This window comes from Schistocerca nitens, chromosome 7 (genome assembly GCF_023898315.1).
Source record: "Schistocerca nitens isolate TAMUIC-IGC-003100 chromosome 7, iqSchNite1.1, whole genome shotgun sequence".
In the NCBI taxonomy this organism is placed as follows: domain Eukaryota; kingdom Metazoa; phylum Arthropoda; class Insecta; order Orthoptera; family Acrididae; genus Schistocerca; species Schistocerca nitens.
In genome coordinates this window covers 645280618-645307611 of record NC_064620.1, presented here as the reverse complement: position 1 = coordinate 645307611, position 26994 = coordinate 645280618, and positions in this window count along the sequence as shown.

The window sequence follows — 26994 nt, the reverse complement described above, 5'->3', positions numbered from 1 at the left end:
CGTGTCCTGTATCACCAGTTTTACATTCCGATGCACCTCTGCAGGTTTACTGTATCCCTTGGACCTTCACAGTGACGATGAAACACAGAAATTGCATCGGAATTAAATATAAAAGACACAATGCCGACCTAAGTACAAGAAAACCGAGTCTTCTTAGGGTCTATGTTATGAGCGCTTCCTGTGTCACCAGTTTTACATTCCGATGCACCTCTGCAGGCATACTGTATCCCTTGGACCTTCCCATTGACATTGAAACATAGAAATTGCATCGGAATTAATATAAGAGACACAATGCCGACTTAAGTACAGAAAGACTGAGTCTTCCTACTGTCTATGTTTTGAGCGTTTCCTGTGTCACCAGTTTTACATTCCAATGCACCTTTGCAGGTTTACTGTATCCCTTGGACTTTCCCGTTGACGACGACACGCAGAAATTGCATCGGAATTAAATATAAGAGACACAATACCGACTTAGGTACAGGAAGACTGAGTCTTCCTACTGTCTATGTTATGAGCATTCCCTGTGTCATCAGTTTTACATTTTCATGCACCTCTGCAGGTTTACTGTATCCCTTGGACCTTCATAGTGACGATGAAACACAGAAATTGCATCAAATTAAATATAAGAGACACAATGCCGACTTCAGTACAAGAAAACTGAGTCTTCTTAGGGCCTATGATTTGACCGCTTCCTGTGTCACCAGTTTTACATTCCAATGCACCTTTGCAGGTTTACTGTATCCATTGGACCTTCCCATTGACGATGAAACACAGAAATAGCATCGGAATTAAATATAAGAGACACAATGCCGACTTAAGTACAGGAAGGCTGAGTCTTCCTACTGTCTATGTTTTGAGCATTTCCTGTGTCACCAGTTTTACATTCCGATGCACCTCTGCAGGTTTACTGTATCCCTTGGATCTTCCCATTGACGATGAAACACAGAAATTCCATCGGATTTAAATAGAAGAGACACAATGCCGACTTAAGTACTGGAAGATTGAGTCTTCCGACTGCCTATGTTTTGAGCGTTTCCGTGCGTCACCAATTTTACATTCCGATGCACCTCTGCAGGTTTACTGTATCATTTGGACCTTCCCATTGACGATGAAACACAGAAATAGCATCGGGATTAAATATAAGAGACACAATGCCGACTTAAATACAGGAAGGCTGAGTCTTCCTTCTGTCTATGTTTTGAGCGTTTCCTGTTTCACCAGTTTTACATTCCGATGCACCTCTGCAGGTTTACTGTATCCCTTGGATTTTCCCATTGACGATAAAGCTCACAAATTGCATCGGAATTAAATATAAGAGACACCATGCCGACTTAAGTAAAGGAAGACTGAGTCCTCCAATTGTCTATGATTTGAGCGAGTCCTGTATCACCAGTTTTACATTCCGATGCACCTCTGCAGGTTTCCTGTATCCCTTGGACCTTCACAGTGACGATGTAACACAGAAATTGCATCGGAATTAAATATAAATGACACAATACCGACTTAAGTACAAGAAAACTGAGTTTTCTAAGGGTCTATGTTATGAGCGCTTCCTGTGTCACCAGTTTTACATTCCGATGCACCTCTGCAGGCATACTGTATCCCTTGGACCTTTCCATTGACGATGAAACACAGAAATGGCATCGAAATTAAATATAAAAGACACAATGCCGACTTAAGTAGAAGAAAACTGAGTCTTCTTAGGGTCTATGTTATGAGCGCTTCCTGTGTCACCAGTTTTACATTCCGATGCACCTCTGTAGGGTTACTGTATCCCTTGGACCTTCCCATTGACGATGAAACACAGAAATCGCATCGGAATTAAATATAAGAGACACAATGCCGACTTAAGTACAGAAAGACTGTGTCTTCCTACTGTCTATGTTTTGAGCGTTTCCCTTGTCACCGGTTTTACATTCCGATGCACCTCTGCAGGTATACTGTTTCCCTTCGACCTTCGCATTGACGATGAGACACAGAAATGGCATCGGAATTAAATATAAGAGACACAATGACGTCTTAAGTACAGGAAGAGTGTGTCTTTCTATTGTCTATGTTTTGAGCGTTTCCTGTGTCACCAGTTTTACATTCCGACGCACCTCTGCAGGTTTACTGTATCCATTGGACCTTCCCATTGACGATGAAACACAGAAAATGCATCGGAATTAAATATAAGAGACACCATGCCGACTTAAGTATAGGTAGACTGAGTCTTCCTACTGTCTATGTTTTGAGCGTGTCCTGGGTCACCAGTTTTACATTCCGATGCACCTCTGCAGGTATACTGTTTCCCTTCGACCTTCCCATTGACGATGAAGCTCAGAAATTGCATCGGAATTAAATATAGGAGACACCATGCCGACTTAAGTAAAGGAAGACTGAGTCTTCCTACTGTCTATGATTTGAGCGTGTCCTGTATCACCAGTTTTACATTCCGATGCACCTCTGCAGCTTTACTGTATCCCTTGGACCTTCACAGTGACGATGAAACACAGAAATTGCATCGGAATTAAATATAAAAGACACAATGCCGACTTAAGTACAAGAAAACTGAGTCTTCTTAGGGTCTATGTTATGAGCGCTTCCTGTGTCACCAGTTTTACATTCCGATGCACCTCTGCATGTTTACTGTATCCCTTGGACTTTCACAGTGACGATGAAACACAGATATTGAATCGGAATTAAATATAAGAGACACAATGCCGACTTAAGTACAAGAAAACTGAGTTTTCTTAAGGTCTATGTTTTGAGCGTTTCCCGTGTCACCAGTTTTACATTCCGATGCACCTCTGCAGGTTTACTGTGTTCCTAGGACCTTCCCATTGACGATGAAGCTCAGAAATTGCATCGGAAATAAATATAAGAGCCACAATGCCGACTTAAGTACAGGAAGACTGAGTCTTCCTGCTGTCTATGTTTTGAGCGTTTCCCTTGTCACCAGTTTTCATTCCGATGCACCTCTGCAGGTATACTGTTCCCCTTCGACCTTCCCATTGACGATGAAGCTCAGAAATTGCATCGGAATTAAATATAAGAGACACCATGCCGACTCAAGTAAAGGAAGACTGAGTCTTCCTACTGTCTATGATTTGAGCGTGTCCTGTATCACCAGTTTTACATTCCGATGCACCTCTGCAGGTTTACTGTATCCCTTGGACCTTCACAGTGACGATGAAACACAGAAATTGCATCGGATTTAATATAAAAGACACAATGCCGACTTAAGTACAAGAAAACCGAGTCTTCTTAGGGTCTATGTTATGAGCGCTTCCTGTGTCACCAGTTTTACATTCCGATGCACCTCTGCAGGCATACTGTATCCCTTGGACCTTCCCATTGACGATGAAACACAGAAATTTCATCGGAATTAAATATAAGAGACACAATGCCGACTTAAGTACAGAAAGACTGAGTCTTCCTACTGTCTATGTTTTGAGCGTTTCCTGTGTCACCAGTTTTACATTCCAATGCACCTTTGCAGGTTTACTGTATCCCTTGGACTTTCCCGTTGACGACGACACGCAGAAATTGCATAGGAATTAAATATAAGAGACACAATGCCGACTTAGGTACAGGAAGACTGAGTCTTCCTACTGTCTATGTTATGAGCGTTCCCTGTGTCATCAGTTTTACATTTTGATGCACCTCTGCAGGTTTACTGTATCCCTTGGACTTTCATAGTGATGATGAAACACAGAAATTGCATCAAATTAAATATAAGAGACACAATGCCGACTTCAGTACAAGAAAACTGAGTCTTCTTAGGGCCTATGATTTGACCGCTTCCTGTGTCACCAGTTTTACATTCCAATGCACCTTTGCAGGTTTACTGTATCCATTGGACCTTCCCATTGACGATGAAACACAGAAATAGCATCGGAATTAAATATAAGAGACACAATGCCGACTTAAGTACAGGAAGGCTGAGTCTTCCTACTGTCTATGTTTTGAGCATTTCCTGTGTCACCAGTTTTACATTCCGATGCACCTCTGCAGGTTTACTGTATCCCTTGGATCTTCCCATTGACGATGAAACACAGAAATTCCATCGGATTTAAATAGAAGAGACACAATGCCGACTTAAGTACTGGAAGATTGAGTCTTCCTACTGCCTATGTTTTGAGCGTTTCCGTGCGTCACCAATTTTACATTCCGATGCACCTCTGCACGTTTACTGTATCCATTGGACCTTCCCATTGACGATGAAACACAGAAATAGCATCGGGATTAAATATAAGAGACAGAATGCCGACTTAAATACCGGAAGGCTGAGTCTTCCTACTGTCTATGTTTTGAGCGTTTCCTGTTTCACCAGTTTTACATTCCGATGCACCTCTGCAGGTTTACTGTATCCCTTGGATTTTCCCATTGACGATGAAACACAGAAATTGCATCGGATCTAAATATAAGAGACACAATGCCGACCTAAGTACAGAAACATGGAGTCTTCCTACTGTCTATGTTTTGAGCGTTTACTGTGTCACCAGTTTCTCATTCCGATGAACCTCTGCAGGTTTACTGTATCCCTTGGAATTTCACAGTGACGATGAAACACACATATTGCATCAGAATTAAATATAAGAGACACAATGCCGACTTAAGTACAAGAAAACTGAGTCTTCTTAAGGTCTATGTTTTGAGCGTTTCCTGTGTCACCAGTTTTACATTCCGATCCACCTCTGCAGGTTTACTGTGTTCCTAGGACCTTCCCATTGACGATGAAGCTCAGAAATTGCATCGGAAATAAGTATAAGAGACACAATGCCGACTTAAGTACAGGAAGACTGAGTCTCCCTACTGTCTATGTTTTGAGCGTTTCCCTTGTCACCAGTTTTACATTCCGATGCACCTCTGCAGGTATACTGTTTCCCTTCGACCTTCCCATTGACGATAAAGCTCACAAATTGCATCGGAATTAAATATAAGAAACACCATGCCGACTTAAGTAAAGGAAGACTGAGTCCTCCTATTGTCTATGATTTGAGCGAGTCCTGTATCACCAGTTTTACATTCCGATGCACCTCTGCAGGTTTCCTGTATCCCTTGGACCTTCACAGTGACGATGAAACACAGAAATTGCAACGGAATTAAATATAAATGACACAATACCGACTTAAGTACAAGAAAACTGAGTTTTCTACGGGTCTATGTTATGAGCGCTTCCTGTGTCACCAGTTTTACATTCCGATGCACCTCTGCAGGCATACTGTATCCCTTGGACCTTCCCATTGACGATGAAACACAGAAATTGCATCGGAATTAAATATAAAAGACACAATGCCGACTTAAGTAGAAGAAAACTGAGTCTTCTTAGGGTCTATGTTATGAGCGCTTCCTGTGTCACCAGCTTTACATTCCGATGCACCTCTGTAGGGTTACTGTATCCCTTGGACCTTCCCATTGACGATGAAACACAGAAATTGCATCGGAATTAAATATAAGAGACACAATGCCGACTTAAGTACAGAAAGACTGTGTCTTCCTACTGTCTATGTTTTGAGCGTTTCCCTTGTCACCGGTTTTACATTCCGATGCACATCTGCAGGTATACTGTTCCCCTTCGACGTTCCCATTGACGATGAAGCTCAGAAATTGCATCGGAATTAAATATAAGAGACACCATGCCGACTTAAGTAAAGGAAGACTGAGTCTTCCCACTGTCTATGATTTGAGCGTGTCCTGTATCACCAGTTTTACATTCCGATGCACCTCTGCAGGTTTACTGTATCCCTTGGACCTTCACAGTGACGATGAGACACAGAAATTGCATCGGAATTAAATATAAAAGACACAATGCCGACTTAAGTACAAGAAAACCGAGTCTTCTTAGGGTCTATGTTATGAGCGCTTCCTGTGTCACCAGTTTTACATTCCGATGCACCTCTGCAGGCATACTGTATCCCTTGGACCTTCCCATTGACGATGAAACACAGAAATTGCATCGGAATTAAATATAAGAGACACAATGCCGACTTAAGTACAGAAAGACTGAGTCTTCCTACTGTCTATGTTTTGAGCGTTTCCTGTGTCACCAGTTTTACATTCCAATGCACCTTTGCAGGTTTACTGTATCCCTTGGACTTTCCCGTTGACGACGACACGCAGAAATTGCATCGGAATTAAATATAAGAGACACAATGCGACTTAGGTACAGGAAGACTGAGTCTTCCTACTGTCTATGTTATGAGCGTTCCCTGTATCATCAGTTTTACATTTTGATGCACCTCTGCAGGTTTACTGTATCCCTTGGACCTTCATAGTGACGATGAAACACAGAAATTGCATCAAATTAAATATAAGAGACACAATGCCGACTTCAGTACAAGAAAACTGAGTCTTCTTAGGGCCTATGATTTGACCGCTTCCTGTGTCACCAGTTTTACATTCCAATGCACCTTTGCAGGTTTACTGTATCCATTGGACCTTCCCATTGACGATGAAACAAAGAAATAGCATCGGAATTAAATATAAGAGACACAATGCCGACTTAAGTACAGGAAGGCTGAGTCTTCCTACTGTCTATGTTTTGAGCATTTCCTGTGTCACCAGTTTTACATTCCGATGCACCTCTGCAGGTTTACTGTATCCCTTGGATCTTCCCATTGACGATGAAACACAGAAATTCCATCGGATTTAAATAGAAGAGACACAATGCCGACTTAAGTACTGGAAGATTGAGTCTTCCTACTGCCTATGTTTTGAGAGTTTCCGTGCGTCACCAATTTTACATTCCGATGCACCTCTGCAGGTTTACTGTATCCATTGGACCTTCCCATTGACGATGAAACACAGAAATAGCATCGGGATTAAATATAAGAGACACAATGCCGACTTAAATACAGGAAGGCTGAGTCTTCCTACTGTCTATGTTTTGAGCGTTTCCTGTTTCACCAGTTTTACATTCCGATGCACCTCTGCAGGTTTACTGTATCCCCTGGATTTTCCCTTTGACGATGAAACACAGAAATTGCATCGGATCTAAATATAAGAGACACAATGCCGACCTAAGTACAGAAACATTGAGTCTTCCTACTGTCTATGTTTTGAGCGTTTACTGTGTCACCAGTTTCACATTCCGATGAACCTCTGCAGGTTTACTGTATCCCTTGGAATTTCACAGTGACGATGAAACACAGATATTGCTTCAGAATTAAATATAAGAGACACAATGCCGACTTAAGTACAAGAAAACTGAGTCTTCTTAAGGTCTATGTTTTGAGCGTTTCCCGTGTCACCAGTTTTACATTCCGATGCACCTCTGCAGGTTTACTGTGTTCCTAGGACCTTCCCATTGACGATGAAGCTCAGAAATTGCATCGGAAATAAGTATAAGAGACACAATGCCGACTTAAGTACAGGAAGACTGAGACTCCCTACTGTCTATGTTTTGAGCGTTTCCCTTGTCACCAGTTTTACATTCCGATGCACCTCTGCAGGTATACTGTTTCCCTTCGACCTTCCCATTGACGATGAAGCTCACAAATTGCATCGGAATTAAATATAAGAGACAACATGCCGACTTAAGTACAGGAAGACTGAGTCCTCCTATTGTCTATGATTTGAGCGAGTCCTGCATCACCAGTTTTACATTCCGATGCACCTCTGCAGGTAAACTGTATCCATTGGACCTTCCCATTGACGAAGAAACACAGAAAATGCATCGGAATTAAATATAAGAGACACCATGCCGACTTAAGTATAGGTAGACTCAGTCTTCCTACTGTCTATGTTTTGAGCGTATCCTGGGTCACCAGTTTTACATTCCGATGCACCTCTGCAGGTATACTGATTCCCTTCGACCTTCCCATTGACGATGAAGCTCAGAAATTGCATCGGAATTAAATATAAGAGACACCATGCCGACTTAGGGACAGGAAGACTGAGTCTTCCTACTGTCTATGTTATGAGCGTTCCCTGTGTCATCAGTTTTACATTTTGATGCACCTCTGCAGGTTTACTGTATCCCTTGGACATTAATAGTGACGATGAAACACAGAAATTGCATCATATTAAATATAAGAGACACAATGCCGACTTCAGTAGAAGAAAACTGAGTCTTCTTAGGGCCTATGATTTGACCGCTTCCTGTGTCACCTGTTTTACATTCCAATGCACCTTTGCAGGTTTACTGTATCCATTGGACCTTCCCATTGACGATGAAACACAGAAATAGCATCGGAATTAAATATAAGAGACACAATGCTGACTTAAGTACAGGAAGGCTGAGTCTTCCTACTGTCTATGTTTTGAGCATTTCCTGTGTCACCAGTTTTACATTCCGATGCACCTCTGCAGGTTTACTGTATCCCTTGGATCTTCCCATTGACGATGAAACACAGAAATTCCATCGGATTTAAATAGAAGAGACACAATGCCGACTTAAGTACTGGAAGTGTGAGTCTTCCTACTGCCAATGTTTTGAGCGTTTCCGTGCGTCACCAATTTTACATTCCGATGCACCTCTGCAGGTTAACTGTATCCATTGGACCTTCCCATTGACGATGAAACACAGAAATAGCATCGGGATTAAATATAAGAGACACAATGCCGACTTAAATACAGGAAGGCTGAGTCTTCCTACTGTCTATGTTTTGAGCGTTTCCTGTTTCACCAGTTTTACATTCCGATGCACCTCTGCAGGTTACTGTATCCCTTGGATTTTCCCATTGACGATGAAACACAGAAATTGCATCGATTCTAAATATAAGAGACACAATGCCGACCTAAGTACAGAAACATTGGGTCTTCCTACTGTCTATGTTTTGAGCGTTTACTGTGTCACCAGTTTCACATTCCGATGAACCTCTGCAGGTTTACTGTATCCCTTGGAATTTCACAGTGACGATGAAACACAGATATTGCATCAGAATTAAATATAAGAGACACAATGCCGACTTAAGTACAAGAGAACTGAGTCTTCTTAAGGTCTATGTTTTGAGCGTTTCCCGTGTCACCAGTTTTACATTCCGATGCACCTCTGCAGGTTTACTGTGTTCCTAGGACCTTCCCATTGACGATGAAGCTCAGAAATTGCATCGGAAATAAGTATAAGAGACACAATGCCGACTTAAGTACAAGAAGACAGAGTCTCCCTACTGTCTATGTTTTGAGCGTTTCCCTTGTCACCAGTTTTACATTCCGATGCACCTCTGCAGGTATACTGTTTCCCTTCGACCTTCCCATTGACGATGAAGCTCACAAATGTCAACGGAATTAAATATAAGAGACACCATGCCGACTTAAGTACAGAAAGACTGTGTCTTCCTACTGCCTATGTTTTGAGCGTTTCCCTAGTCACCAGTTTTACATTCCGATGCACCTCTGCAGGTATACTGTTTCCCTTCGACCATCGCATTGACGATGAAACACAGAAATGGCATCGGAATTAAATATAAGAGACACAATGACGTCTTAAGTACAGGAAGAGTGTGTCTTTCTATTGTCTATGTTTTGAGCGTTTCCTGAGTCACCAGTTTTACATTCCGATGCAGCTCTGCTGGTTTACTGTATCCCTTGGACCCTCCCATTGGCGATGAAACTCAGAAATGGCATCGGAATTAAATATAAGAGACACAATGCCAACTGAAGTACAGGAAGACTGAGTCTTCCTATTGTCTATGTTTTGAGCGCTTCCTGTGTCATCAGTTTTACATTCAAATGCACCTCTGCAGGTTTACTGTATCCCTTCGATCTTCCCATTGACGATGAAACACAGAAATTGCATCGGAATTAAATAGAAGAGACACAATGCCGACTTAAGTACAGGAAGATTGAGTCTTCCTACTGCCTATGTTTTGAACGTTTCCTGCGTCACCAATTTTACATTCCGACGCACCTCTGCAGGTTTTCTGTATCCAATGGACCTTCCCATTGACGATGAAACACAGAAATAGCATCGGAATTAAATATAAGAGACACAATGCTGACTTAAGAACAGGAAGGCTGAGTCTTCCTACTGTCTATGTTTTGAGCGTGTCCTGTATCACCAGTTTTACATTCCGATGCACCTCTGCAGGTTTACTGTATCCCTTGGACCTTCACAGTGACGATGAAACACAGAAATTGCATCGGAATTAAATATAAAAGACACAATTCCGACTTAAGTACAAGAAAACTGAGTCTTCTTAGGGTCTATGTTATGAGCGCTTCCTGTGTCACCAGTTTTACATTCCGATGCACCTCTGCATGTTTACTGTATCCCTTGGACTTTCACAGTGACGATGAAACACAGATATTGAATTGGAATTAAATATAAGAGACACAATGCCGACTTAAGTACAGAAAGACTGAGTCTTCCTACTGTCTATGTTTTGAGCGTTTCCTGTGTCACCAGTTTTACGTTCCAATGCACCTTTGCAGGTTTACTGTATCCCTTGGACTTTCCCGTTGACGACGACACGCAGAAATTGCATCGGAATTAAATATAAGAGACACAATGCCGACTTAGGGACAGGAAGACTGAGTCTTCCTACTGTCTATGTTATGAGCGTTCCCTGTGTCATCAGTTTTACATTTTGATGCACCTCTGCAGGTTTACTGTATCCCTTGGACCTTAATAGTGACGATGAAACACAGAAATTGCATCAAATTAAATATAAGAGACACAATGCCGATTTCAGTAGAAGAAAACTGAGTCTTCTTAGGGCCTATGATTTGACCGCTTCCTGTGTCACCTGTTTTACATTCCAATGCACCTTTGCAGGTTTACTGTATCCATTGGACCTTCCCATTGACGATGAAACACAGAAATAGCATCGGAATTAAATATAAGAGACACAATGCTGACTTAAGTACAGGAAGGCTGAGTCTTCCTACTGTCTATGTTTTGAGCATTTCCTGTGTCACCAGTTTTACATTCCGATGCACCTCTGCAGGTTTACTGTATCCCTTGGATCTTCCCATTGACGATGAAACACAGAAATTCCATCGGATTTAAATAGAAGAGACACAATGCCGACTTAAGTACTGGAAGTGTGAGTCTTCCTACTGCCAATGTTTTGAGCGTTTCCGTGCGTCACCAATTTTACATTCCGATGCACCTCTGCAGGTTTACTGTATCCATTGGACCTTCCCATTGACGATGAAACACAGAAATAGCATCGGGATTAAATATAAGAGACACAATGCCGACTTAAATACAGGAAGGCTGAGTCTTCCTACTGTCTATGTTTTGAGCGTTTCCTGTTTCACCAGTTTTACGTTCCGATGCACCTCTGCAGGTTACTGTATCCCTTGGATTTTCCCATTGACGATGAAACACAGAAATTGCATCGATTCTAAATATAAGAGACACAATGCCGACCTAAGTACAGAAACATTGAGTCTTCCTACTGTCTATGTTTTGAGCGTTTACTGTGTCACCAGTTTCACATTCCGATGAACCTCTGCAGGTTTACTGTATCCCTTGGAATTTCACAGTGACGATGAAACACAGATATTGCATCAGAATTAAATATAAGAGACACAATGCCGACTTAAGTACAAGAGAACTGAGTCTTCTTAAGGTCTATGTTTTGAGCGTTTCCCGTGTCACCAGTTTTACATTCCGATGCACCTCTGCAGGTATACTGTTTCCCTTCGACCTTCCCATTGACGATGAAGCTCACAAATGTCAACGGAATTAAATATAAGAGACACCATGCCGACTTAAGTACAGAAAGGCTGTGTCTTCCTACTGCCTATGTTTTGAGCGTTTCCCTAGTCACCATTGTACATTCCGATGCACCTCTGCAGGTATACTGTTTCCCTTCGACCATCGCATTGACGATGAAACACAGAAATGGCATCGGAATTAAATATAAGAGACACAATGACGTCTTAAGTACAGGAAGAGTGTGTCTTTCTATTGTCTATGTTTTGAGCGTTTCCTGTGTCACCAGTTTTACATTCCGATGCAGCTCTGCTGGTTTACTGTATCCCTTGGACCCTCCCATTGGCGATGAAACTCAGAAATGGCATCGGAATTAAATATAAGAGACACAATGCCAACTGAAGTACAGGAAGACTGAGTCTTCCTATTGTCTATGTTTTGAGCGCTTCCTGTGTCATCAGTTTTACATTCAAATGCACCTCTGCAGGTTTACTGTATCCCTTCGATCTTCCCATTGACGATGAAACACAGAAATTGCATCGGAAAAAAATAGAAGAGACACAATGCCGACTTAAGTACAGGAAGATTGAGTCTTCCTACTGCCTATGTTTTGAACGTTTCCTGCGTCACCAATTTTACATTCCGACGCACCTCTGCAGGTTTTCTGTATCCAATGGACCTTCCCATTGACGATGAAACACAGAAATAGCATCGGAATTAAATATAAGAGACACAATGCTGACTTAAGAACAGGAAGGCTGAGTCTTCCTACTGTCTATGTTTCGAGCGTGTCCTGTATCACCAGTTTTACATTCCGATGCACCTCTGCAGGTTTACTGTATCCCTTGGACCTTCACAGTGACGATGAAACACAGAAATTGCATCGGAATTAAATATAAAAGACACAATGCCGACTTAAGTACAAGAAAACTGAGTCTTCTTAGGGTCTATGTTATGAGCGCTTCCTGTGTCACCAGTTTTACATTCCGATGCACCTCTGCATGTTTACTGTATCCCTTGGACTTTCACAGTGACGATGAAACACAGATATTGAATTGGAATTAAATATAAGAGACACAATGCCGACTTAAGTACAGAAAGACTGAGTCTTCCTACTGTCTATGTTTTGAGCGTTTCCTGTGTCACCAGTTTTACGTTCCAATGCACCTTTGCAGGTTTACTGTATCCCTTGGACTTTCCCGTTGACGACGACACGCAGAAATTGCATCGGAATTAAATATAAGAGACACAATGCCGACTTAGGGACAGGAAGACTGAGTCTTCCTACTGTCTATGTTATGAGCGTTCCCTGTGTCATCAGTTTTACATTTTGATGCACCTCTGCAGGTTTACTGTATCCCTTGGACCTTAATAGTGACGATGAAACACAGAAATTGCATCAAATTAAATATAAGAGACACAATGCCGATTTCAGTAGAAGAAAACTGAGTCTTCTTAGGGCCTATGATTTGACCGCTTCCTGTGTCACCTGTTTTACATTCCAATGCACCTTTGCAGGTTTACTGTATCCATTGGACCTTCCCATTGACGATGAAACACAGAAATAGCATCGGAATTAAATATAAGAGACACAATGCTGACTTAAGTACAGGAAGGCTGAGTCTTCCTACTGTCTATGTTTTGAGCATTTCCTGTGTCACCAGTTTTACATTCCGATGCACCTCTGCAGGTTTACTGTATCCCTTGGATCTTCCCATTGACGATGAAACACAGAAATTCCATCGGATTGAAATAGAAGAGACACAATGCCGACTTAAGTACTGGAAGTGTGAGTCTTCCTACTGCCAATGTTTTGAGCGTTTCCGTGCGTCACCAATTTTACATTCCGATGCACCTCTGCAGGTTTACTGTATCCATTGGACCTTCCCATTGACGATGAAACACAGAAATAGCATCGGGATTAAATATAAGAGACACAATGCCGACTTAAATACAGGAAGGCTGAGTCTTCCTACTGTCTATGTTTTGAGCGTTTCCTGTTTCACCAGTTTTACATTCCGATGCACCTCTGCAGGTTACTGTATCCCTTGGATTTTCCCATTGACGATGAAACACAGAAATTGCATCGATTCTAAATATAAGAGACACAATGCCGACCTAAGTACAGAAACATTGAGTCTTCCTACTGTCTATGTTTTGAGCGTTTACTGTGTCACCAGTTTCACATTCCGATGAACCTCTGCAGGTTTACTGTATCCCTTGGACCTTCACAGTGACGATGAAACACAGATATTGCATCAGAATTAAATATAAGAGACACAATGCCGACTTAAGTACAAGAGAACTGAGTCTTCTTAAGGTCTATGTTTTGAGCGTTTCCCGTGTCACCAGTTTTACATTCCGATGCACCTCTGCAGGTTTACTGTGTTCCTAGGACCTTCCCATTGACGATGAAGCTCAGAAATTGCATCGGAAATAAGTATAAGAGACACAATGCCGACTTAAGTACAAGAAGACAGAGTCTCCCTACTGTCTATGTTTTGAGCGTTTCCCTTGTCACCAGTTTTACATTCCGATGCACCTCTGCAGGTATACTGTTTCCCTTCGACCTTCCCATTGACGATGAAGCTCACAAATGTCAACGGAATTAAATATAAGAGACACCATGCCGACTTAAGTACAGAAAGACTGTGTCTTCCTACTGCCTATGTTTTGAGCGTTTCCCTAGTCACCAGTTTTACATTCCGATGCACCTCTGCAGGTATACTGTTTCCCTTCGACCATCGCATTGACGATGAAACACAGAAATGGCATCGGAATTAAATATAAGAGACACAATGACGTCTTAAGTACAGGAAGAGTGTGTCTTTCTATTGTCTATGTTTTGAGCGTTTCCTGAGTCACCAGTTTTACATTCCGATGCAGCTCTGCTGGTTTACTGTATCCCTTGGACCCTCCCATTGGCGATGAAACTCAGAAATGGCATCGGAATTAAATATAAGAGACACAATGCCAACTGAAGTACAGGAAGACTGAGTCTTCCTATTGTCTATGTTTTGAGCGCTTCCTGTGTCATCAGTTTTACATTCAAATGCACCTCTGCAGGTTTACTGTATCCCTTCGATCTTCCCATTGACGATGAAACACAGAAATTGCATCGGAATTAAATAGAAGAGACACAATGCCGACTTAAGTACAGGAAGATTGAGTCTTCCTACTGCCTATGTTTTGAACGTTTCCTGCGTCACCAATTTTACATTCCGACGCACCTCTGCAGGTTTTCTGTATCCAATGGACCTTCCCATTGACGATGAAACACAGAAATAGCATCGGAATTAAATATAAGAGACACAATGCTGACTTAAGAACAGGAAGGCTGAGTCTTCCTACTGTCTATGTTTTGAGCGTGTCCTGTATCACCAGTTTTACATTCCGATGCACCTCTGCAGGTTTACTGTATCCCTTGGACCTTCACAGTGACGATGAAACACAGAAATTGCATCGGAATTAAATATAAAAGACACAATTCCGACTTAAGTACAAGAAAACTGAGTCTTCTTAGGGTCTATGTTATGAGCGCTTCCTGTGTCACCAGTTTTACATTCCGATGCACCTCTGCATGTTTACTGTATCCCTTGGACTTTCACAGTGACGATGAAACACAGATATTGAATTGGAATTAAATATAAGAGACACAATGCCGACTTAAGTACAGAAAGACTGAGTCTTCCTACTGTCTATGTTTTGAGCGTTTCCTGTGTCACCAGTTTTACGTTCCAATGCACCTTTGCAGGTTTACTGTATCCCTTGGACTTTCCCGTTGACGACGACACGCAGAAATTGCATCGGAATTAAATATAAGAGACACAATGCCGACTTAGGGACAGGAAGACTGAGTCTTCCTACTGTCTATGTTATGAGCGTTCCCTGTGTCATCAGTTTTACATTTTGATGCACCTCTGCAGGTTTACTGTATCCCTTGGACCTTAATAGTGACGATGAAACACAGAAATTGCATCAAATTAAATATAAGAGACACAATGCCGATTTCAGTAGAAGAAAACTGAGTCTTCTTAGGGCCTATGATTTGACCGCTTCCTGTGTCACCTGTTTTACATTCCAATGCACCTTTGCAGGTTTACTGTATCCATTGGACCTTCCCATTGACGATGAAACACAGAAATAGCATCGGAATTAAATATAAGAGACACAATGCTGACTTAAGTACAGGAAGGCTGAGTCTTCCTACTGTCTATGTTTTGAGCATTTCCTGTGTCACCAGTTTTACATTCCGATGCACCTCTGCAGGTTTACTGTATCCCTTGGATCTTCCCATTGACGATGAAACACAGAAATTCCATCGGATTTAAATAGAAGAGACACAATGCCGACTTAAGTACTGGAAGTGTGAGTCTTCCTACTGCCAATGTTTTGAGCGTTTCCGTGCGTCACCAATTTTACATTCCGATGCACCTCTGCAGGTTTACTGTATCCATTGGACCTTCCCATTGACGATGAAACACAGAAATAGCATCGGGATTAAATATAAGAGACACAATGCCGACTTAAATACAGGAAGGCTGAGTCTTCCTACTGTCTATGTTTTGAGCGTTTCCTGTTTCACCAGTTTTACGTTCCGATGCACCTCTGCAGGTTACTGTATCCCTTGGATTTTCCCATTGACGATGAAACACAGAAATTGCATCGATTCTAAATATAAGAGACACAATGCCGACCTAAGTACAGAAACATTGAGTCTTCCTACTGTCTATGTTTTGAGCGTTTACTGTGTCACCAGTTTCACATTCCGATGAACCTCTGCAGGTTTACTGTATCCCTTGGAATTTCACAGTGACGATGAAACACAGATATTGCATCAGAATTAAATATAAGAGACACAATGCCGACTTAAGTACAAGAGAACTGAGTCTTCTTAAGGTCTATGTTTTGAGCGTTTCCCGTGTCACCAGTTTTACATTCCGATGCACCTCTGCAGGTATACTGTTTCCCTTCGACCTTCCCATTGACGATGAAGCTCACAAATGTCAACGGAATTAAATATAAGAGACACCATGCCGACTTAAGTACAGAAAGGCTGTGTCTTCCTACTGCCTATGTTTTGAGCGTTTCCCTAGTCACCAGTTGTACATTCCGATGCACCTCTGCAGGTATACTGTTTCCCTTCGACCATCGCATTGACGATGAAACACAGAAATGGCATCGGAATTAAATATAAGAGACACAATGACGTCTTAAGTACAGGAAGAGTGTGTCTTTCTATTGTCTATGTTTTGAGCGTTTCCTGTGTCACCAGTTTTACATTCCGATGCAGCTCTGCTGGTTTACTGTATCCCTTGGACCCTCCCATTGGCGATGAAACTCAGAAATGGCATCGGAATTAAATATAAGAGACACAATGCCAACTGAAGTACAGGAAGACTGAGTCTTCCTATTGTCTATGTTTTGAGCGCTTCCTGTGTCATCAGTTTTACATTCAAATGCACCTCTGCAGGTTTACTGTATCCCTTCGATCTTCCCATTGACGATGAAACACAGAAATTGCATCGGAAAAAAATAGAAGAGACACAATGCCGACTTAAGTACAGGAAGATTGAGTCTTCCTACTGCCTATGTTTTGAACGTTTCCTGCGTCACCAATTTTACATTCCGACGCACCTCTGCAGGTTTTCTGTATCCAATGGACCTTCCCATTGACGATGAAACACAGAAATAGCATCGGAATTAAATATAAGAGACACAATGCTGACTTAAGAACAGGAAGGCTGAGTCTTCCTACTGTCTATGTTTCGAGCGTGTCCTGTATCACCAGTTTTACATTCCGATGCACCTCTGCAGGTTTACTGTATCCCTTGGACCTTCACAGTGACGATGAAACACAGAAATTGCATCGGAATTAAATATAAAAGACACAATGCCGACTTAAGTACAAGAAAACTGAGTCTTCTTAGGGTCTATGTTATGAGCGCTTCCTGTGTCACCAGTTTTACATTCCGATGCACCTCTGCATGTTTACTGTATCCCTTGGACTTTCACAGTGACGATGAAACACAGATATTGAATTGGAATTAAATATAAGAGACACAATGCCGACTTAAGTACAGAAAGACTGAGTCTTCCTACTGTCTATGTTTTGAGCGTTTCCTGTGTCACCAGTTTTACGTTCCAATGCACCTTTGCAGGTTTACTGTATCCCTTGGACTTTCCCGTTGACGACGACACGCAGAAATTGCATCGGAATTAAATATAAGAGACACAATGCCGACTTAGGGACAGGAAGACTGAGTCTTCCTACTGTCTATGTTATGAGCGTTCCCTGTGTCATCAGTTTTACATTTTGATGCACCTCTGCAGGTTTACTGTATCCCTTGGACCTTAATAGTGACGATGAAACACAGAAATTGCATCAAATTAAATATAAGAGACACAATGCCGATTTCAGTAGAAGAAAACTGAGTCTTCTTAGGGCCTATGATTTGACCGCTTCCTGTGTCACCTGTTTTACATTCCAATGCACCTTTGCAGGTTTACTGTATCCATTGGACCTTCCCATTGACGATGAAACACAGAAATAGCATCGGAATTAAATATAAGAGACACAATGCTGACTTAAGTACAGGAAGGCTGAGTCTTCCTACTGTCTATGTTTTGAGCATTTCCTGTGTCACCAGTTTTACATTCCGATGCACCTCTGCAGGTTTACTGTATCCCTTGGATCTTCCCATTGACGATGAAACACAGAAATTCCATCGGATTGAAATAGAAGAGACACAATGCCGACTTAAGTACTGGAAGTGTGAGTCTTCCTACTGCCAATGTTTTGAGCGTTTCCGTGCGTCACCAATTTTACATTCCGATGCACCTCTGCAGGTTTACTGTATCCATTGGACCTTCCCATTGACGATGAAACACAGAAATAGCATCGGGATTAAATATAAGAGACACAATGCCGACTTAAATACAGGAAGGCTGAGTCTTCCTACTGTCTATGTTTTGAGCGTTTCCTGTTTCACCAGTTTTACATTCCGATGCACCTCTGCAGGTTACTGTATCCCTTGGATTTTCCCATTGACGATGAAACACAGAAATTGCATCGATTCTAAATATAAGAGACACAATGCCGACCTAAGTACAGAAACATTGAGTCTTCCTACTGTCTATGTTTTGAGCGTTTACTGTGTCACCAGTTTCACATTCCGATGAACCTCTGCAGGTTTACTGTATCCCTTGGACCTTCACAGTGACGATGAAACACAGATATTGCATCAGAATTAAATATAAGAGACACAATGCCGACTTAAGTACAAGAGAACTGAGTCTTCTTAAGGTCTATGTTTTGAGCGTTTCCCGTGTCACCAGTTTTACATTCCGATGCACCTCTGCAGGTTTACTGTGTTCCTAGGACCTTCCCATTGACGATGAAGCTCAGAAATTGCATCGGAAATAAGTATAAGAGACACAATGCCGACTTAAGTACAAGAAGACAGAGTCTCCCTACTGTCTATGTTTTGAGCGTTTCCCTTGTCACCAGTTTTACATTCCGATGCACCTCTGCAGGTATACTGTTTCCCTTCGACCTTCCCATTGACGATGAAGCTCACAAATGTCAACGGAATTAAATATAAGAGACACCATGCCGACTTAAGTACAGAAAGGCTGTGTCTTCCTACTGCCTATGTTTTGAGCGTTTCCCTAGTCACCAGTTTTACATTCCGATGCACCTCTGCAGGTATACTGTTTCCCTTCGACCATCGCATTGACGATGAAACACAGAAATGGCATCGGAATTAAATATAAGAGACACAATGACGTCTTAAGTACAGGAAGAGTGTGTCTTTCTATTGTCTATGTTTTGAGCGTTTCCTGTGTCACCAGTTTTACATTCCGATGCAGCTCTGCTGGTTTACTGTATCCCTTGGACCCTCCCATTGGCGATGAAACTCAGAAATGGCATCGGAATTAAATATAAGAGACACAATGCCAACTGAAGTACAGGAAGACTGAGTCTTCCTATTGTCTATGTTTTGAGCGCTTCCTGTGTCATCAGTTTTACATTCAAATGCACCTCTGCAGGTTTACTGTATCCCTTCGATCTTCCCATTGACGATGAAACACAGAAATTGCATCGGAATTAAATAGAAGAGACACAATGCCGACTTAAGTACAGGAAGATTGAGTCTTCCTACTGCCTATGTTTTGAACGTTTCCTGCGTCACCAATTTTACATTCCGACGCACCTCTGCAAGTTTTCTGTATCCAATGGACCTTCCCATTGACGATGAAACACAGAAATAGCATCGGAATTAAATATAAGAGACACAATGCTGACTTAAGAACAGGAAGGCTGAGTCTTCCTACTGTCTATGTTTTGAGCGTGTCCTGTATCACCAGTTTTACATTCCGATGCACCTCTGCAGGTTTACTGTATCCCTTGGACCTTCACAGTGACGATGAAACACAGAAATTGCATCGGAATTAAATATAAAAGACACAATGCCGACTTAAGTACAAGAAAACTGAGTCTTCTTAGGGTCTATGTTATGAGTGCTTCCTGTGTCACCAGTTTTACATTCCGATGCACCTCTGCATGTTTACTGTATCCCTTGGACTTTCACAGTGACGATGAAACACAGATATTGAATTGGAATTAAATATAAGAGACACAATGCCGACTTAAGTACAGAAAGACTGAGTCTTCCTACTGTCTATGTTTTGAGCGTTTCCTGTGTCACCAGTTTTACGTTCCAATGCACCTTTGCAGGTTTACTGTATCCCTTGGACTTTCCCGTTGACGACGACACGCAGAAATTGCATCGGAATTAAATATAAGAGACACAATGCCGACTTAGGGACAGGAAGACTGAGTCTTCCTACTGTCTATGTTATGAGCGTTCCCTGTGTCATCAGTTTTACATTTTGATGCACCTCTGCAGGTTTACTGTATCCCTTGGACCTTAATAGTGACGATGAAACACAGAAATTGCATCAAATTAAATATAAGAGACACAATGCCGATTTCAGTAGAAGAAAACTGAGTCTTCTTAGGGCCTATGATTTGACCGCTTCCTGTGTCACCTGTTTTACATTCCAATGCACCTTTGCAGGTTTACTGTATCCATTGGACCTTCCCATTGACGATGAACCACAGAAATAGCATCGGAATTAAATATAAGAGACACAATGCTGACTTAAGTACAGGAAGGCTGAGTCTTCCTACTGTCTATGTTTTGAGCATTTCCTGTGTCACCAGTTTTACATTCCGATGCACCTCTGCAGGTTTACTGTATCCCTTGGATCTTCCCATTGACGATGAAACACAGAAATTCCATCGGATTTAAATAGAAGAGACACAATGCCGACTTAAGTACTGGAAGTGTGAGTCTTCCTACTGCCAATGTTTTGAGCGTTTCCGTGCGTCACCAATTTTACATTCCGATGCACCTCTGCAGGTTTACTGTATCCATTGGACCTTCCCATTGACGATGAAACACAGTAATAGCATCGGGATTAAATATAAGAGACACAATGCCGACTTAAATACAGGAAGGCTGAGTCTTCCTACTGTCTATGTTTTGAGCGTTTCCTGTTTCACCAGTTTTACATTCCGATGCACCTCTGCAGGTTACTGTATCCCTTGGATTTTCCCATTGACGATGAAACACAGAAATTGCATCGATTCTAAATATAAGAGACACAATGCCGACCTAAGTACAGAAACATTGAGTCTTCCTACTGTCTATGTTTTGAGCGTTTACTGTGTCACCAGTTTCACATTCCGATGAACCTCTGCAGGTTTACTGTATCCCTTGGAATTTCACAGTGACGATGAAACACAGATATTGCATCAGAATTAAATATAAGAGACACAATGCCGACTTAAGTACAAGAGAACTGAGTCTTCTTAAGGTCTATGTTTTGAGCGTTTCCCGTGTCACCAGTTTTACATTCCGATGCACCTCTGCAGGTTTACTGTGTTCCTAGGACCTTCCCATTGACGATGAAGCTCAGAAATTGCATCGGAAATAAGTATAAGAGACACAATGCCGACTTAAGTACAAGAAGACAGAGTCTCCCTACTGTCTATGTTTTGAGCGTTTCCCTTGTCACCAGTTTTACATTCCGATGCACCTCTGCAGGTATACTGTTTCCCTTCGACCTTCCCATTGACGATGAAGCTCACAAATGTCAACGGAATTAAATATAAGAGACACCATGCCGACTTAAGTACAGAAAGACTGTGTCTTCCTACTGCCTATGTTTTGAGCGTTTCCCTAGTCACCAGTTTTACATTCCGATGCACCTCTGCAGGTATACTGTTTCCCTTCGACCATCGCATTGACGATGAAACACAGAAATTGCATCGGAATTAAATATAAGAGACACAATGACGTCTTAAGTACAGGAAGAGTGTGTCTTTCTATTGTCTATGTTTTGAGCGTTTCCTGTGTCACCAGTTTTACATTCCGATGCAGCTCTGCTGGTTTACTGTATCCCTTGGACCCTCCCATTGGCGATGAAACTAGAAATGGCATCGGAATTAAATATAAGAGACACAATGCCAACTGAAGTACAGGAAGACTGAGTCTTCCTATTGTCTATGTTTTGAGCGCTTCCTGTGTCATCAGTTTTACATTCAAATGCACCTCTGCAGGTTTACTGTATCCCTTCGATCTTCCCATTGACGATGAAACACAGAAATTACATCGGAATTAAATAGAAGAGACACAATGCCGACTTAAGTACAGGAAGATTGAGTCTTCCTACTGCCTATGTTTTGAACGTTTCCTGCGTCACCAATTTTACATTCCGACGCACCTCTGCAGGTTTTCTGTATCCAATGGACCTTCCCATTGACGATGAAACACAGAAATAGCATCGGAATTAAATATAAGAGACACAATGCTGACTTAAGAACAGGAAGGCTGAGTCTTCCTACTGTCTATGTTTTGAGCGTGTCCTGTATCACCAGTTTTACATTCCGATGCACCTCTGCAGGTTTACTGTATCCCTTGGACCTTCACAGTGACGATGAAACACAGAAATTGCATCGGAATTAAATATAAAAGACACAATGCCGACTTAAGTACAAGAAAACTGAGTCTTCTTAGGGTCTATGTTATGAGCGCTTCCTGTGTCACCAGTTTTACATTCCGATGCACCTCTGCATGTTTACTGTATCCCTTGGACTTTCACAGTGACGATGAAACACAGATATTGAATTGGAATTAAATATAAGAGACACAATGCCGACTTAAGTACAGAAAGACTGAGTCTTCCTACTGTCTATGTTTTGAGCGTTTCCTGTGTCACCAGTTTTACGTTCCAATGCACCTTTGCAGGTTTACTGTATCCCTTGGACTTTCCCGTTGACGACGACACGCAGAAATTGCATCGGAATTAAATATAAGAGACACAATGCCGACTTAGGGACAGGAAGACTGAGTCTTCCTACTGTCTATGTTATGAGCGTACCCTGTGTCATCAGTTTTACATTTTGATGCACCTCTGCAGGTTTACTGTATCCCTTGGACCTTAATAGTGACGATGAAACACAGAAATTGCATCAAATTAAATATAAGAGACACAATGCCGACTTCAGTAGAAGAAAACTGAGTCTTCTTAGGGCCTATGATTTGACCGCTTCCTGTGTCACCTGTTTTACATTCCAATGCACCTTTGCAGGTTTACTGTATCCATTGGACCTTCCCATTGACAATGAAACACAGAAATAGCATCGGAATTAAATATAAGAGACACAATGCTGACTTAAGTACAGGAAGGCTGAGTCTTCCTACTGTCTATGTTTTGAGCATTTCCTGTGTCACCAGTTTTACATTCCGATGCACCTCTGCAGGTTTACTGTATCCCTTGGATCTTCCCATTGACGATGAAACACAGAAATTCCATCGGATTTAAATAGAAGAGACACAATGCCGACTTAAGTACTGGAAGTTTGAGTCTTCCTACTGCCAATGTTTTGAGCGTTTCCGTGCGTCACCAATTTTACATTCCGATGCACCTCTGCAGGTTTACTGTATCCATTGGACCTTCCCATTGACGATGAAACACAGAAATAGCATCGGGATTAAATATAAGAGACACAATGCCGACTTAAATACAGGAAGGCTGAGTCTTCCCACTGTCTATGTTTTGAGCGTTTCCTGTTTCACCAGTTTTACATTCCGATGCACCTCTGCAGGTTACTGTATCCCTTGGATTTTCCCATTGACGATGAAACACAGAAACTGCATCGATTCTAAATATAAGAGACACAATGCCGACCTAAGTACAGAAACATTGAGTCTTCCTGCTGTCTATGTTTTGAGCGTTTACTGTGTCACCAGTTTCACATTCCGATGAACCTCTGCAGGTTTACTGTATCCCTTGGAATTTCACAGTGACGATGAAACACAGATATTGCATCAGAATTAAATATAAGAGACACAATGCCGACTTAAGTACAAGAGAACTGAGTCTCCTTAAGGTCTATGTTTTGAGCGTTTCCCATGTCACCAGTTTTACATTCCGATGCACCTCTGCAGGTTTACTGTGTTCCTAGGACCTTCCCATTGACGATGAAGCTCAGAAATTGCATCGGAAATAAGTATAAGAGACACAATGCCGACTTAAGTACAAGAAGACAGAGTCTCCCTACTGTCTATGTTTTGAGCGTTTCCCTTGTCACCAGTTTTACATTCCGATGCACCTCTGCAGGTATACTGTTTCCCTTCGACCTTCCCATTGACGATGAAGCTCACAAATGTCAACGGAATTAAATATAAGAGACACCATGCCGACTTAAGTACAGAAAGACTGTGTCTTCCTACTGTCTATGTTTTGAGCGTTTCCCTAGTCACCAGTTTTACATTCCGATGCACCTCTGCAGGTATACTGTTTCCCTTCGACCTTCGCATTGACGATGAAACACAGAAATGGCATCGGAATTAAATATAAGAGACACAATGACGTCTTAAGTACAGGAAGAGTGTGTCTTTCTATTGTCTATGTTTTGAGCGTTTCCTGTGTCACCAGTTTTACATTCCGATGCAGCTCTGCTGGTTTACTGTATCCCTTGGACCCTCCCATTGGCGATGAAACTCAGAAATGGCATCGGAATTAAATATAAGAGACACAATGCCAACTGAAGTACAGGAAGACTGAGTCTTCCTATTGTCTATGTTTTGAGCGCTTCCTGTGTCATCAGTTTTACATTCAAATGCACCTCTGCAGGTTTACTGTATCCCTTCGTTCTTCCCATTGACGATGAAACACAGAAATTGCATCGGAATTAAATAGAAGAGACACAATGCCGACTTAAGTACAGGAAGATTGAGTCTTCCTACTGCCTATGTTTTGAACGTTTCCTGCGTCACCAATTTTACATTCCGACGCACCTCTGCAGGTTTTCTGTATCCAATGGACCTTCCCATTGACGATGAAACACAGAAATAGCATCGGAATTAAATATAAGAGACACAATGCTGACTTAAGAACAGGAAGGCTGAGTCTTCCTACTGTCTATGTTTTGAGCGTTTCCTGTGTCACCAGTTTCACATTCCTATGAACCTCTGCAGGTTTACTGTATCCCTTGGACTTTCACAGTGAGGATGAAACACAGATATTGCATCGGAATTAAATATAAGAGACACAATGCCGACTTAAGTACAAGAAAACGGAGTCTTCTTAAGGTCTATGATTTGACCGTTTCCCGTGTCACCAGTTTTACATTCCGATGCACCTCTGCAGGTTTACTGTGTTCCTAGGACCTTCCCATTGACGATGAAGCTCAGTAATTGCAACGGAATTAAATATAAGAGACACAACGCCGACATAAGTACAAGGAAACTGAGTCTTCTCAGGGTCTATGTTTTTAGCGTTTCCTGTGTCACCAGTTTTACATTTTGATGCACCTCTGCAGGTTTCCTGTATCCCTTGGACCTTCATAGTGACGATGAAACACAGAAATTGCATCAAATTAAATATAAGAGACACAATGCCGACTTCAGTACAAGAAAACTGAGTCTTCTTAGCGCCTATGATTTGACCGCTTCGTGTGTCACCAGTTTTACATTCCAATGCACCTTTGCAGGTTTACTGTATCAATTGGACCTTCCCATTGACGATGAAACAAAGAAATAGCATCGGAATTAAATATAAGAGACACAATGCCGACTTAAGTACAGGAAGGCTGAGTCTTCCTACTGTCTATGTTTTGAGCATTTCCTGTGTCACCAGTTTTACATTCCGATGCACCTCTGCAGGTTTACTGTATCCCTTGGATCTTCCCATTGACGATGAAACACAGAAATTCCATCCGATTTAAATAGAAGAGACACAATGCCGACTTAAGTACTGGAAGATTGAGTCTTCCTACTGCCTATGTTTTGAGAGTTTCCGTGCGTCACCAATTTTACATTCCGATGCACCTCTGCAGGTTTACTGTATCCATTGGACCTTCCCATTGACGATGAAACACAGATATAGCATCGGGATTAAATATAAGAGACACAATGCCGACTTAAATACAGGAAGGCTGAGTCTTCCTACTGTCTATGTTTTGAGCGTTTCCTGTTTCACCAGTTTTACATTCCGATGCACCTCTGCAGGTTTACTGTATCCCTTGGATTTTCCCTTTGACGATGAAACACAGAAATTGCATCGGATCTAAATATAAGAGACGCAATGCCGACCTAAGTACAGAAACATTGAGTCTTCCTACTGTCTATGTTTTGAGCGTTTACTGTGTCACCAGTTTCACATTCCGATGAACCTCTGCAGGTTTACTGTATCCCTTGGAATTTCACAGTGACGATGAAACACATATATTGCTTCAGAATTAAATATAAGAGACACAATGCCGACTTAAGTACAAGAAAACTGAGTCTTCTTAAGGTCTATGTTTTGAGCGTTTCCCGTGTCACCAGTTTTACATTCCGATGCACCTCTGCAGGTTTACTGTGTTCCTAGGACCTTCCCATTGACGATGAAGCTCAGAAATTGCATCGGAAATAAGTATAAGAGACACAATGCCGACTTAAGTACAAGAAGACTGAGACTCCCTACTGTCTATGTTTTTGAGCGTTTCCCTTGTCACCAGTTTTACATTCCGATGCACCTCTGCAGGTATACTGTTTCCCTTCGACCTTCCCATTGACGATGAAGCTCACAAATTGCATCGGAATTAAATATAAGAGACACCATGCCGACTTAAGTAAAGGAAGACTGAGTCCTCCTATTGTCTATGATTTGAGCGAGTCCTGTATCACCAGTTTTACATTCCGATGCACCTCTGCAGGTTTCCTGTATCACTTGCACCTTCACAGTGACGATGAAACACAGAAATGGCATCGGAATTAAATATAAGAGACACAATGACGTCTTAAGTACAGGAAGAGTGTGTCTTTCTATTGTCTATGTTTTGAGCG